At 44.4% G+C, this 16,458-nt stretch overlaps 1 long non-coding RNA gene across 1 annotated transcript; it reads left to right on the top strand.

Moving 5' to 3' along the window:
• Nucleotides 1-569: 569 nt before the first annotated feature.
• LOC146194080 (uncharacterized) lies at nt 570-8,864 on the top strand. Its single transcript, XR_014706913.1, has 3 exons — nt 570-775; nt 5,374-5,424; nt 5,977-8,864. It is a non-coding gene; the product is annotated as an uncharacterized LOC146194080 (long non-coding RNA).
• Nucleotides 8,865-16,458: the final 7,594 nt, after the last annotated feature.

The raw sequence follows: 16,458 nt of genomic DNA, 5'->3' as shown, positions 1-16,458 counted from the left end.
TTTTCTTGTGTTCCCGTGTCTTGGCTGGTCCAATATGTTAGATTTAAGTTTAGTACAATACCCCAAGAAAACAAAAATGACAAAATATTTTTGGTCAGTACATAATCTAATTGCCCACTGTTCTTTTAGTTTTCATGGCATTGTTTGTCTATAAAATATATATCCATGAAATTTGTTGCCGCTTAACTAAATTTCTGCAGAGCTAAACACAAAATTTCACCGATCCAGTTTTTGTGTGTGTGTGAGTGTGTTCAGGTAAAGACTATCAGAAACATTGTTCTACATGCTAGTTTAACATATTTGACAATGGCTAAGTTTCAGAAATAAAAAGCACAGCTATGAGGTTCCTGAAAATTTTCAGACAGCTCGTCCCAGTGTATATTATTTTTTTTTAAGAACATTGGTGAGTATGCTGAGCACTGATGTCTTCTTGCAATGAAATTTTTTCTAGCTTGGTCAGTTCTTTCAAGAACAAACTTAGTACTATCCTTTAACCATAATCATCACGGAATGACACGGATCTGGTGTGTGAATCCACCCCAAGTGCTCTGTAAAAAAAAAAAAAAAAAAATGTACTGCATACACCAGCGCACCTTTGACCAAGGCCTTTCTGAATTCATGAACTATCATTGAGCTTTTTTAAGATCTTCCAAAGCCACGTTGAGCACCATTAGAACGAGAACCCGAGGAAAGGCTACTACCCCACCAAGACATGATGGCCTTGTGACAGAATCTGCCTCACATTCAGGAGGTACCAGTTTCGATCCTGGTGCTGGTGGGTACAAGATTTCTCCCGGCCTGATTCTGGGCTCTTCTGGGATAAGATGCTTGGGAAAGGTATTCTAGTTCACTTCAGGAAAAGGGTCATGAACCAAAATTCACGATTCGTTCCACCATTAGACAACCCTAAGTCCGCTTCGTGCAGCAGAAGCCCATATGCAGTTCCTTTTTCCTCCTTTCCTAAGCCATGAGCCCTGGTAAGCCAAGCACCAGGCTGGGCCATAGCTGGTACACATTTGAGAAAATTGGGAGTGGAAGTCGAACCCACCACATTGCTGTAATGTGGAATGATGCTGAGATAAGGAAATAGTGAGCCAGCACTATTACTAACCATTCAAGAAAGACTACTGATTACTCACACTGTAGTTCATTAAAAGGATGTACTCAGGGGTGCAAAAGCTCAAATAAGATTTGTAGCGATTTTTGGAGCAGCAAAATCTTCGTTTTAGAGCAATAAAATTCATATTTGGAGCAGCTCACAAGAAAAAAAAATTAATTCAAATTTTGGAGCTGTTAAACATGGAAGAAACTTTGCTTTCGGCACAAAAGAATGAAGAGGTGTGAATATCGGACTGTATGAATGCGATCCAAAGGAAATCTAGCAAAGGCCACCTATCACCGATGCTGCGTGTATTTATTTTTGTAAATGAGCTTTTTGTACTGCTAGGCATGCTATCACACACACAAAAATGTGAATCATAAAATTGAAGAGGCTAAATAAAAAAAGCTAGAGAATATGCCTTTTTTTTTTTTTCATTTAGCACGGTTTGACAACCTTAATCATGGGACTTTATGTTGCTTGCAAGGCTCAAAAAACATTGTTTTACTCTCTGCGAAATCCACAGCTCGTGTCGTGCGAGGGCAGCTCCGAAAGAGCTTAATTTGAAGCAGTGACTGCGATCAGCCTGTGTCCAGAAGCGAGCGCAGTGCAAAGACAAAATTTTGATTAAAAAGCAAATACAGAAACAGACAAAAAGAAACGCCGACCAAAAGGCGAAATGGCAAATGCCAAAAGCAAGTTTTAAGCAAAGAAAACCGACGAGCGAGCACATCTTCGGCTTGTAAATTATACTTGTGGACTGGCGGTGGCTTTGACACAATATTTTGATTAAGGAGAGGTGGACGATTATTAGGTTATGTATTTCATGCACAATGCATACTTTATAGTACTTCAATGTTGCAGCATGCATAAATGTTAATTTTGGCAGTCTTGGGCTCCACTACGGCATTATGGAATTCAATAGCTAGGCTGCTGTGCGTTTCTCGACCTTCTGATGTTCGAAATAAATTTCACATGTTCCACCTCCAGTTGTATTAGCACGAACATCGGCGGTGATGCAGGCATTGCGAAATCAGGGGGTAGACGAGTGAAAGTGCTGCAAGATATATTTAGTGGGTGCACAGCAATCATAGTTCTGCATAAAAAAGTAACAAAATTCCCATACAGAAAGGTGTTAGACAAGGAGACACGCTCTCCCCAGTACTATTCACAGCTTGCTTAGAGGAAGTATTCAGAGACTTGGAATGGGAGCAGTTAGGGATCAGGGTAGGAGGTTAATCTGCAATTTGCTGATGACATTGCCTTGCTAAGTAACTCGGGGGATGAACTGCAAATAATGATTGATGACTTAGACAGGAAAAGTAGAAAGGTAGGCTTAAAAATCAATATGCAGAAGACTAAGGTAATGTTCAACAGCCTCGGGAAGGAACAGCAGTTTACATTAGGTAGCGAAATACTGGAAGTAGTAGGCGAATATGTCTACATAGGACAGGTAGTAACCGCAGACTTGGACCATGGAAAGGAAATAACAAGAATAAGATTGGGATGGAGCGCATTTGGCAAGCACTCACAGATTATAACTAGCAGCTTATTGGTATCACTCAAGAGGAAAGTATGCAACAGTTGCATCTTACCTGTACTCACCTATGGGGCTGAAACGTGGAGGCTAACCAAGAGGGTTCTACTTAAGTTGAGGATAACTCAGAGGGCTACGGAACGAAAAATGGTAGGGGTAACATTAAGAGATGGGAAGCGTGCAGAGTGGGTCAGAGAAATAACTCAAGTTACCGACATTCTAGTGGAAATTAAGAAGAAGAAATGGACATGGGCAGGACATGTAATGCGAAGAGAGGATAACCGATGGTCGCTTAGGGTAACAAACTGGATTCCAAGGGAAGGAAAGCGTAGCAGGGGACAGCGGATGAGGTTGAGAAGTTCGCAGGGGTCAAGTGGATGGGAGAGGCCTTCGCCCTGCAGTGGGTATAGTCAGGCTGATGATGAAACACAGAAGCCACCTCCTACACTATCTGGTGATGGGAAAGTGAGTCTATCGACAAGACAGTATAAAAATAACCTTAGTGTACATGAATGCACCAACAGGATATCGAAAACTTCCATGAGCCGCATAAAAAACTAAGATACATCCAATAAAAACATGCAGCACTTAAAATGCAGGGTTGAAGTATTGCTCCAAAATCACAAGTACCACTACGGCCCACCACGGAAGCAATAGCAGTGGTGCCTTGTCACAAACAGCCCACTTGCGTTATAGTGTTCCTTCAGCGCATAGACAGTGACTGAACTGGAAAGCGGTGAAAGCACATGGATGCAAAGAAAATATGAGTAGCCATTGGAATGCCATGACGCCATCTCAAAATAAAACTAAAATGCCAGTGACGCATGCTACAGTGTCTGAAGCATCGTGATTGGTTATATCACGGCCGCAGAAAGTTGTCACTGAGTATGGCAAACTTTTGTGGATAGTCGGGGCATTTTGGCACAGCATGGCGCAAATTTCACGCTTAATGCACAGCTTGGTGCAGAAATATGTAGCCGTATCAAAATATGCAATTGGTGCAGCTGTTGCACCCCTGTGTGCTGTCCGCTCATCATTCTTGGATATTCAGGCACCAAGCCGCTTCTGCTATTTGAGGCCTGGGAGAGGTCTGGTGTCTTTGCCTTTTTAACTGCTTGGAGCACGACAGATTTTATTAACCCTATTCAGTATGCCAACTCTTTTCAGCCTTCCATTAATAGCCTGGTACGCAGATTTAGGGTGTCTTTGGCAGGCGCACCTCCTGCATATCCTCCAAAACCTCTAGCAGTCTCTCCACTGCTTTGAAGCTCCGTTCGATCGATAGCCTTTGTCCTGCGAAGCTCCCTAGAAATTAAATACTGAAACCAAATACTAGAAACCAAATACTGTGGGAAGTCTCGACACTGACAAGAAAGAAAAAGTAAGGGGAACAAAGGACTCCTTTGCGGCGCGACGGAGTCCTGTATTTTTTCTTCATTGTGCATGATCATCCTTTATAGATTTATCGCTGTCATACCTGCTTAAGTGCTTCCGCACTAACTGGGAACCAACATGGCGGCCCACCAAGCCTGACTGCCGTTTTTAGCCAAAATAGGGAATCCTAGCATGAGATGTCACCACCCTAAGCCGGGCGCCGCGGCGCAACATCCTGTGAATTCGGCGCCATCTATTAGTGTTGTGAGAAAGTGTCTGCTGTCCCATATTGCCTCCGAGATCATCCCCACGCTTGCGGGGGTGATCTCTGAGGCCATGCTTCCCGCCCTTCCTCGCAAACATCTCCTCGCCTTCGACTGTCTTTTGACCGAGCCGCTTTTTTAAAAGAGCGAGAATGAGTGGCGACTCACTGAGCGGCCACTCTTTTGGAGAGCAGTCGCTTAGTGAGCAGTGGTTCTTTTGGAGAGCCGCTGGTTCAGTGAGCCATCGGGAACCGTGAGCAGCGTTTCTTTTGGAGTGCTGTTAGGAACCGTTCTGCCAGAGTTAGGTCTTCTGTTTGCTGCTACTTTAGCGCCATCTATTAGCAGTACGAGAAAGCAACTCCAGTGGTCAGGCACAGGTGGATTGGGCCGGCATATAAAGAAAAGAAAAAAGTGTGCTGTCTGCACAATCCTTCGCACGTAGTTGGTCGGCTGCTTCGGCGCCGTGTCGAGGCTCCGCGCCGGCGACCTGGCAGCCGCAATGTGTGTATGCTTCGGGTGGTCGCCGCTGTTTTTGTGCGTCTTTTGTTTTGCTTTCAATAATTGCTATGTATAGTTTTCTCAAGCTGCATTACAACAGGGCGAATGTGGAATGCATGGCCCCTTCCGCAGCCAGCCCAGCAGAAAAAAAATATCTGGTTCAGTCATGAACAGCACTGACTGCAGCGCGTCGTGTGCTCAAAACGGGAACAGATGCTTTATGAAAATTAAAACCACACTTCACAGCATGAATGGCAAGCGATTCGGCTTGAAGTAGATACAAAATGAATGAATTAAATACGGTCGGTGTATGTATGTGGCGGCAAAAACAGGAAGGTTGAACAAGTTTGGGTTAGGGGACCGGGCCAGAAACCTGTTGCCAGGAATAAAGGAAGCAGTGGGAGAAGCCGGGGCGCTGAGAGCTGTGGGCATTGAGAAAAACTGTCGCAAAGTTGAACAGGGTTATAGGAATATACGAAAAACGAATCAGCTAGAGAAAGCATGTGGGGGGAGGGGGGATTTAGAAAGTGAAAAAGGACTAAAGCGGACTCGAGCTACAAAGCGCACACTGCATTAAAAAAAATGATGCATTTATACTTCAGGCTCCTCCAGAGTTCACTGTCTCCGGGAATATAAGAAGGACCTCGAATCAGGTGATCTGCTTTCTCTATATTTATAATTCACTATCTTATCTGTCTACATTGTCACTATCAGTATTTATTAACAGTCAGTCCACAAGAGATTTTGGGCTAGAGATTGATGGCCCGAAGTATTTATTAAGGATAATTCTCAGTGTGTTTAATGATGGCCAATGTTATTCAGATAATTTTGAAACGATAGGGTACCAAAAGAACGAAGTCCTCTCTTGGACTTCGTGGACATAAAGTGGACATAAAGAGTAAGAATCGAGCCTAAAAAAATATGGATGTTGCTGTTTACTGAGATTTTGTAGTCACCATTAGGGGAGATAGGATGGACACACAAATATTTCCACGCTTTCGTTAAGTTTCGGGAGGTCGAATGGGTGCGTATCAGTGAACGAGAGAGAGGCAGAGTTGGCTTTCTCTCTCTCCAATAGACCACTGTTCGCTCCTGAGCGACCCTGGCTTAAGTGAGCCGGTGAACCGTTCAAATGAGCCGGCTCACTTCAGTAAGCTGAGCCGTTCTGAGCCGCTTTGCTGATCTCTAGGTCGTCGTCTCTTCAGCTCACTGTTCCTGAGTCTGCGTCGCTTGGATGGTAGCTATTGGAAGGTACTCTTGAGAAGATAAAGGTGGCAAACACCTGCCACATGGCGGCTGCGACGAGGCACTGGCTGGATTCCCAGGATGTTTTACCCAGCACCTCCACCAAATGTAGCGGATGAAATTGGTTTAATACAGGTCAACGTTTGAATAATGAAGGCTGCTTGCAAACGGCCCAAAGCCCAGAACAGTCTGCACGCATCTCTCTCTTCCTCGAACTCCTCAGTAAGCACTTCCTCATTTTGAAAGTAAAAATGGGGTATTTCACATATAAACCTCTGGCACCCATTGCATTGACTTATGCTTTAGTCCACTTCAGCAGATCATAATGGTTGCGGAGCACTGCAAGTTTCATTTTCAACCGTCAAAATGTGGAGCACATGCAGTCGAACCCTGCAAAGGAATTTTTTTTTTTTTTTTTTGTTCCCGCGAGAATTTCACTCTTGCAAAAGTTGACAAATGAGTAAATATTAGCAATTGGCAATTAAGCTATAAGTTGTGATGGCTCAAAAAGTGAGCATGAAAACGGCGAATACGCACTTGTCAGCATTCACAACCAGGCCGTGCTGTTGGAGGTGCTGTAAACTACACGCAGGTAGTTCTCGTTATCTATAGACATATTGCTGACTGTGTTCGCATACATCAATGATCGATGTATGCGAACACAGCTGGGAGGCCTCTTGTGACCTTAGCAATGAACTGCTGAAAGGTTTGAGTTGGGTTCTGAAGTCCAAAGGGCATCCACACATACTCTAACAGCCCAAACGCAGTTGTGATGGCTGCTTTAGGTATGCTGGCAAACACAGTGGGTATCTGGTGATGTGCCTAACCAGGTCCACTTTGTTAAAAATGGTGCAGCCATTCAGATGTGATGTGAAGCAGTGGATAGCTGTCGTGGACAGTCTTGGCATTCAACACTTCATAGTCACCGCATCTTTTTTTAGATACGAGATGGAATGAAGCCAATGCGCTGGATGATGGGTGTATAATGTCGAGTTGCATCATGATTGAACTCCCGTTTAGCAGGTGACCACCAAACAAGAGGTGTGATCGTGCTGGTGGTGGTGGTCACACCATATGCTTTGGTGGCTGGGTGAGATTTAAACGCTTTGCCAGTTACTGAAATCACACCGGGATGTTCTCAAAGGAGGTGATGGTATCAGCATGCCGATGCCAGTGGGGACAAGGTTAGACTCGACGCCAGATATAGATAGCCGAGTGAAGCTGTCTGTCGGGCTGCATGCTGAATGAAGCCCAAGTGAAAGTACGATAAGAAATATGCGCTGATGATTGGGTCAACATCAGCGATGACGAACACTCATCAAAATGTGTGGCAGGGTACCAAGTTGAGGGTGAGGGAGCGAAGTCTATATGTCACTATGGTCGAAGGGATGGCAGCCCGTTGCGATTGCCCCGCCAGCTAGGCAAGATGGCTTTTTTTTTTTAAGGATCACGCTGACCTCTGCACCATTGTTGACAAGGAACGGATTATGACAGGTCTTGTCAATTACCACAAAAGGACCCCGCCGGGGTGGCGCAGTGGTTACGGCACTCGACTACTGTTCCCAAGGACGCGGGATCGACTCCCGGCCTCGGCGGCCGCTTTTCGATCGAGGCGAAAAGGAAGGCGCCCGTGTGCTGTGCGATGTCAGTGCACGTTAAAGAACCCCAGGTGCTCGAAATTTCCGGAGTCCTCCACTACGGCGTCTCTCATAGCCTGAGTTGCTTTGGGACGTTAAACCCCACAAACCAAACCACGAAAGGTGGCCGCATTGGGGAGCCACGAGTTGCCATTAATGGTCTTGAGGGGTTTTTCCCAACCACGAGACATGCATTTAGTGGCAGGATGTAGGAATTGCCAGTCATACCAGCAGTGTTAAGTTATGGCTCTTTGTGCGCGATGGAAAGTGGTGACTGGAATATGGTGAATGGTCTCTTGGGACAGGCTCCTGAGTGTGTCAACTGAGGTAGTAAGCTCATCAGTACAGGCCTCGAGGCAGGAAATTGCCGAGTCTGCCAGTGGTGAGACAGCTGTGGCTTGCTGGAAGGCCACCTCATGAACCTGGTTGGTCAGCTCCATGGTTGTATCACTGGCCGCTGGGAAGGCAAGATGCAGATGCTTGGGCATCAGCAAGAGCTGAAGAAGAGCTCTCGAAGCAGCGGAACATGGGTGGTGAGTCCTCACCGAGGAGCTGCCAAATCCGGTGAAGCAGTTGTGAAAGGCGACAGTCGTCAAGGTCCACCAGTAAGGAGCTGCTGTAGGTGAGAGCGTTCTTACGCCATAGTTCTCTCGGGTACTTTGGTCTTGAGGTGCTGATGAGGGCATCTCCCATGAGTTTATAAGAATATCCTGCAGGTCACTGATCATGTCAGGAGAGAGCGCAGATACGACATGATTGTACTAAATCACCTTGTGAGGTGATGCAGTCAGTAGAGATGTGCACGGGCCGAAATTCTGAGCCCGAGCTAGCTTGGAATCTGTGTTACAGACCAAAGTCTGGCATGGCAACGTGTTCAGACTTAAAGGGCCCACGAAGAGCTATTTACGAAATTTAGAAAACGCACTCTAGATATAGGTATCCTATCAGTCCTCTTTGCAACACACAAATATTTTTGCTAGTGTCAGTAATACCGAAAATATTGGCGACTGAAATGGCGCTCGTCCTCTGCACGCTTAACCTGACGCACGCCGCCACGGAAGAAAAAAAAAAATGGAAACAAGCTGAGACGGCACCCCACCACGTTCCATTCTGCCCGGGTCACCTGGGAGCATCCAGTGAGCGGGCACAACCAGCAAGCCCCGATGGAGGTTACGCGGGGGAACATGTCGCCCTAATCAGTTGAGAGCTTTAACCAGAAGCACTTTTTAAAAATTAGTTGTCAATTGTCTCCACGCAAAGTGTTTAAATTTAACTCAAATACTCACAAAGACCATCTCTATAAATTTCTTTCACTAGAATATTAGAGCAAATATTGTTTAATGGCCCTTTAAGGCCCTGGTCTGGCCCAGAATGATACAGAAAGAAATAATTTCCAAATAATGAGTTGACCTTGAAATGCTCAGTTGTCGCGTTTAAGATTGAAATTTGTAGAATATATAGAGGCACAGCACAACATAGAATTATATTAATTTTTTTATATTTTTACGCAAGAACAATTTATGCATTGATGAATGCTTAAGACATTTGTGGCACTCCTGGATTGTGAATCCAGCAACGCTGAAGTTCTTTTTACTGCTGTAACTTGTGGCTGTAATGAATAATGTGTTCTTAGCAAGAAAGGAAAGATTTAGGTACATGGTTTCCTCACTTCACCAAAAACACGCGGCCTCTGAGCAAGGGGTTGATTCTGTGGCCAAGTACTCGGTAAGCTTATCTTGCTCACTGCGTGTCTTTCATGGCACCGACAAGGTCGTGGACCGCAGATGCTTTGACTAGGTGCTACGACCCATTTCTACTGAGGCTTGTTGAGGCCTGGCACAACAGATGTGGAAGAGCTGACAGCATACCGCGAATCTGGAAACTGATACCTAAACATCTGCCGAAGAGGAAGAGACAAAAGTCAAAATTCGATAGCCCACAAGCAGCCCTTCTGCTTGGTCGTTGACAGCTAGCAAAGATCTGTTCATGCCAGGGGTGTGTGGTGTAAAGGTGCATAAACATCTGTATAGAGAATTCACACACTCTTGTGTGGGAAGGATGCTGCAAAATACTGCTGTATTGTGACGCCTAGCACACCACAACCATATTCGTGCCTTTAAAAAAGTTGTGAATACTCTGGATTGGTGTGTCCGGCCTGGCCCCGCCCAAGCTTGAGGCACAGAGCTTCTGAGCGGCCAGAGTACGAGCTTTTGGGCTAAACCGAGCCTTCGCACACCTCTAACGTTAAGGGCCGAGTTGTGCCTCAATCTGGAGAAACCACATTTGCGAGTTCTGGGGTCAGAAGGGTGAAAGGCAAAGTTGCAATGATGAAACGTTCTGCGAGAGTAAGGGCGGCTCTGTAGAGCAGGTGCCGGCTTCAGTCATCCTCTAGTCCTAGGCAATCAGTTGTAGATGTGGTGCTCTAGGTCGCAGGGAAATATAAGCTTCCCACACATTTTAAGGCATAACCAAACTACTGAGCTGTGGCAGCACGTGCCTCCGGCCCAGTACATTCTTTGTTGTCCTCCTCTTGTGCAGCCGCGCTTAAGGCACAGCCAAAGAAGGATGCTGCAAGGGCAGCTTTTCTAACCAATTGTTCCAGTTTATTTTTTCTGATATTTTATGTTGAGCTTCTGTACTCTGTGAAATTTCTGGAAGTCAGCGGAGAGTACTATAACTGTCGCAGCATTCAACAAATTCTTTTATTACAGTTCTGTATTCTCTGCATGAACAAGACAAATTTATATAAAAAAAAGGAAATGAATACATAACTCCTCAGGGCTGTTTCTTGGACTAGTTAGTGGGGTTTACTCATTTTGGTGAGGTCTGAAGTGCAAAACAGACAGTGACGTGAAAGAAACACAGGGCAAAGTGCTAACTTGCAAATGAATACTGAGCTCATAAAAATATTGGGGGAGGGGGGGGGGACTTAAACTCTTCCTTTAAGGTCATGGCATGCCAGCGTTAATGGCGCCAGTTGCCGGTTTTCCTTGTGGACCTTCGTGTAAACACACTTTGCCACTCACTTGTTCAGAAGCTTTTAACTTGCGGCTGCATTGTCCCATACATAGTCGCAAGATACCACATTATAAAACCACCGCGACAAAGATCTAAAGCACCATTTTAACCAAGCCACACAAAGGTATCTTCGTGGCCTAGGGGTCCTGAAGGGCTGAATTCCGATTTCACCCTTCCATGTCACACCTGTGTTGGCAGCGCCTACCAATTCGGCCATGCCACGTCTCATGCCATCACACAACTCAATGACTAGCCATGCATGACCACGTCGTCTGCCAGCTACCACTTGCCAGAGCCATGCCCATGATTTTTTGCTCATAATGCGGACAATGGCTTTTCTGGGGGACGAAGCCTTTAATGGTGCTGAATGGGAGAACTAGGGTTGGAACACTTTCATCCAGCGATAGAACTAGTGCAGTTTCTTAGCACCAAGAACAGTCAAGGGCAGTCCAGGCTGCACTTCAAACACAAGTTTGAAGGACGTCGCCTGACATCAAAAACACTGCATAATTGCTGTTTCACTCCTTTTAGCAGAAATTTTCGAGAACACTGCAGGATCTGCACTGGAGAAATGCGTAAGCATGCTCATTGCTGTGTTGTCCGCAAGATGTGTCAGCGGGATTCCGCGAGTAACAGATACTGCGCCTTTCCTTTCCTGTAAACCAATTATAGAAGGGTGGTGAACTGTGATGCGTTCAATGGAACACTGGTTGTGTTCAACAAGAGGCATGCGATGTACCGTGTGCAGCAGCAATGCTCAGGCTTTCGCAAGATCAAAAAACAGCGCGGCTACTTGGGACAAACAGAGAGGAGAATAACGGACAAGCGCTTGTCCGTTATTCTCCTCTCTGTTTGTCCCAAGTAGCCGCGCTGTTTTTTGATCTTGCAATGCACCAACTAGCTCAGATTTCCGTTCTTCAGGCTTTCGCATTTCTCCACTGCAGATCCTGCAGCGCTCTCGGAATTTTTCAGATTGCAATTGGCTGATTACCTCTCTTTACACACTTTCTAACCATTCCTACCATTTGTGCACGCAAATCACGCCCTTTCCCGCTCGTTCACGTTTCAAACATTTCAAATTTCCCGCCACTGGAAGTTAGTACCACGTGACCCGTTTGGATGTTGCCATTACCCCTCTAATTAATTACCTAGTTAACCCACATGCATCAAATTATTTACCCAGCAAGATTTTTTGGCCCATTCTTTTTCTTATAACTTGTTTCGTTCAAATGTAATTGTGATGACAATTCTGGTGACATGAAACTGCCGACATACCTACATAATGCTGACGCATTAAAATGGCAGTGACAAAGCATTACTGCCCTGTGCAGTCATACCTATTTGACACATGGTGCCTCTGTTGCCACAGAGGACATGGGCTCAACTTCAATGTCTTAGCCGTGAGAAGCTGAGGAAATGGAGGTTAGCATTTCATTTACAATCATGCCAGTCACAATACTGCGGTCTGGCTAGCGGTGGTGATCGTTCAAGGGGCAGAACATGCACACCCTCTCTTGGCATGCTACTGCACTGCTCCTCACTACTTGGCATCTCTGCTCCCGTCCGCCTAATGCAATGAACTATACGAGTACTGATGCGACAGCATTTGCTGACCGAGAAGAATGTCAGGCATTCGGCGTCAGTGTCCATGCGAAGCCTTCGCCTACTAACTGTGGCAGGTGGTGTTAAGAGGTATTTCCCGCCCTCCATTTATGGGAGAGGAGGGAGATATTTGGACACGAAAGATTTAGCAAAGTTGAACCAAAAGCCACGACGAATAGAAATAGAATATAATCGGGATTGGAATAATTGGAGAGTGAAAAAACGATGGAATTAAAATTGGATTGGTTGAAACGTTCCAAATTGACTGGCTATGAGGGACGCTGTAGTGGAGGGATGCAGATAATTATGACTAAGTGAGGTTCTTCAATGTATGTACTCTGAAATCTCACAGCACGTGGGCACCTTGCATTTTGTCTCTATTGTAACATGGCAAGTGTCGAAGCCGGGTTTCCAGGCTCTGTAGTCAAGCACCCAATGACCAAGCCACCACAGTGCACAATGAGAGTAGTAATACATTGGTGAGTGAATTTCGTCTGCAGTCAGTCGAACTAACCGTCCTTAAATTTGTTTTTCCTACAACAAAACTTCCTATGAAAATGCTCTTTATGAACCGTTCCCAGCACTCAGGGGTGTCAGGCATTGCCCCTAGTATGTGGGCCATTCACTTCTGATCTCTTCAGTAGGCACTCCAATCCTGAGTGACCCTAGTTCATTGCTGCAAAGTGGTGGCTGCACAGGATATTGGTGGCTGCAGGAGACAGGATAAAATGGAAAAAGGTCCAATTGACTTATTTTCAGTAATGCTACTGCACATGTGCGAAGCCTTCTTCTCTATTTCTACATAGCAGGGCAGCAGTTCACTGCGTGTGCGAAAACCATGAAAGATGTCTGCTGGGTCATTGACGCGACAAACTGTTGCGCAATAATTACATGCATTGCTAGCATGTACTTGGCCCTCAGGACCACATACATTTTCCCTGCCTGCTATTGCAACAAACGAAAAGACACTGCCAGGTTTGCCTTCTAAGAGATCAAGTGCCGCTTGGAAAATAAACCCACCCTACTATTGTGAAAGAATTTCTGCAGAAAATATGTGAGGGAGCCTCGGTAACCTGCCCTGCCAAATATACCTTGCCTGACGTCTGCACGAAGAGGTGCGACTGGAAAAAGGTCTATAGCAGAGCTACATTGCATGTGCTTAACAAAGTTGTTTGCTGGGTTAACTAGTATAGCATCCTAAAATTTGAAAGTGCTTGGAAAGACAAGGACAAGAGAAGTGGACGAGACAAAAGTGTTTTTCCTTGTCTTTCTGAGCACTTTCACATTTTAAGACTGCAAGTGCTGTTGTGTATAGCAATAAATTTGGTTATTCATAATTTGTCTGTTTTTTTATTCTTTTGTTGGCTATTCATGACAAGCTTACAGAGGGGTATTTACATGACCTCACACGTGCCGTTTTATTGCCCAGAAGATAGCTTTTGCTAAGAAATCCGGAGTAAATTGTGGTGAGCCGATGAGACATGCATAGCAGTTTTTTGCAACGCTCCATGAACAGCAAATTGGTGGCCACTGTGATGTTGGTGAATAGACCAAACGTGCACGCACAGTTTTATGTAATGTAAACCAAGGATTAAAAAAAAAAAAGGCTGAGCACTGCAGCTTACTGAAACCGACGACATATTATTCGTCTTCGTGTAGTTCTGTTTGGAGTATTCCTTATATTTTATCTAATTGGTTAATTAGTTGAGATTAATTATTCTATTTTTTTTATATATTCAGTTTAGGCCCAAGTACCCTTAAGTTTTAGAGGGGGTTCAAGTACAAATGACCCAGTTTTTTCTACTAACATACTTCCTGCATGATTGTTTTTTCCAGCATTTAAACAAAGTGCGCAAATATGAAAGGAAAAGAAAATACCACATGACTACGGTCTTGCTTTGCTAAAGTTTGAATTATCCGAATTCAGGTTTTATCTTGCATGAAAGATGACTGAATCCTCTTCATGAGTATGTGGCTTCCGCCCACACTGAAAATCCGGAAAGCCCGTCTTTTTTTTTTTTTTTTTTTTTTTTTTTCTCTAATCAATGAAGCATACACGCCCACTGTTTCAATGTGAGCAGCCACCGCCACTGTCAGCCAACTCTGACAAAGCTTTTATCGAGCTGTCCCACTGACAAAATTTGGCAATGGCAAACACAATGATGATCCCCAAATTTGGTCCAAACCACCCTCAAAATTTGACTTCGTCCGATTTGGACCAAAACCGACGTTCAGGCTAATTCAGCTATGTCAAGCATGATGGTGACTTTCAAATTTAGTCCAGGCCACTCTCTGCTGAAGCTGGATTCAGTTTATTGACAGGCACACTGGACAGCACTCAAAATATTGTTATGTCACTAGTGAGATCATGTATGTAACAATACAATAAAACAAGGTGAGCGCTTGTTAAAGAACAGAGAGCACATGCAATTAAAAAAATCAGACTTTTTCCCGAGATGTGGTTACGTGGTTACAGGGATGATGACAGTGTTTCACCGCAAGAGATTCCTTCAGTCGTTTTTATGCAATTTCAGTGCCAAATTAAAATAAATCCTCAATTCTTGGATATTGTAGTGCTCGATCTATACTAAATCAGACATTTTTTTTTACACCATAATCTAATTTAATACATATTGTTACATTTTGGTCCATGTTTTGTCCCTTTACAGGTCCAATGGGCACATTTAAGTGCAAGGCCCTTAGTAACAATTGTGCAGCAATAGTACCGTGTAGCTGTGCACTATCAGACATAAAGGGCCAGTTCTGGAAGGCCTTTTTGGTGTCCATGGGATCGAAACTTAAGTTATAGTCCTGTGCATTGTTGATAAATTCAGCCTAGCCCCACCATCCACTGGTTGTCCTGGTTAGATGACTTGGTAGACAAACTGCCCCACATGAGTAACAGTCCAGGGTTCACTCCTTGGACCACGTCAAATTTTTCACTACTGAAGCTTCTGGAAAACTTATATAGCTTTTCTTTTTACCTGTATGGCTGCACTTATATGGGTGCTAATGAGTAAGTAGCCTCTATTTGAAGTCTACTTTATCTTGTTTCCACTAAGTATACATTTGACTGATCTAGCAGCCAATGCGTGGTACTGCTTTCTTTGATACACGTCGCATAATTCAGCACTCTGCCTGAGATGAGCAGTGCACCTGCTGCTAATCATATTGCTGTAACGCATGTAGCTCAGCCAGAATGTTCTCCTCAGTTGAGCAAACCAACCGTTTTCTGGTCGGAGCATTTCATCAATTAAAATAATTAGTGGACAACACACTTTGAAACAAAATTATCTTTATTATTTCAATCAGTAAGCTACTATCATTTGCTTACCATGCATGAAACATTTTGTAGATTTTGAACTGTATACTCACCACAAGATGAGTTGAAATGGTTCCAACTGATAACAGCTACAAGTGAATGGCATCCATCCTTCCACCAGTGTTCTTGTGATCTGCAAAGAGCAAGGCTCCTGAAGTGAAAGCTGCATGGGCCACAATCTCCACACGAAGTCTTGTATCAAGGCATTTCTAGAACAAAAGAGTTTATTCTAGTAATGTCGATAGGCAGTTCATTGAAAGGTTTTGCAGACAGCTGCCAAGGAGGAGCTTCAGTTTCTTGGGGTGTATTACCATTTTGTTTTTGTTCATGAACTTGCCGCAGAATACATATCTTTATCTGCCAACAGAACTTTTTTTTTATGTACTTTGTTCTTTTCAAGGCTGAAGCAGTACAAGAAAGATAAGGCTGCAAAATAGATTGATTCTTGTGGTAAAGTATGTGAAGTAAATGAAATAGGCTTCTGCCACAGCAAAAGCCCTCCACCTAGTAAACAATTTATTTCACTCTATTTCACTCCGGCAATGTAGTGCAAAGAGCGACGTGTCAAAGAACGCGAACTAAAGAAAACTAAGCGCTGTTAAAGCTGATCACACCATCGATCACTTCAAATCTTGCGTGCACGTTTCTGTACGGTCCTGTCGTTTTTCAGAGATTAACTGGCACTTTTTACATCGGAAACAATAAATTACTTTCTTCCTGCCGATACATTCCGAACATGCTTTTAGTGCGCTCGCCCAAGTTCTGTACTTGCCCCCACGCATTGACATTATAAATGGCACTGAACCATTTTAACCTCGCAGAAGCTGCTGAAATCATTGTACTCTCCTAAGCTCGTTTCCGAT

Source organism: Amblyomma maculatum, chromosome 4 (assembly GCF_055883805.1).
Source record: "Amblyomma maculatum isolate TAMU_Amacu chromosome 4, ASM5588380v1, whole genome shotgun sequence".
NCBI lineage: Eukaryota > Metazoa > Arthropoda > Arachnida > Ixodida > Ixodidae > Amblyomma > Amblyomma maculatum.
This window is presented reverse-complemented; position numbering and strand designations above follow the sequence as displayed.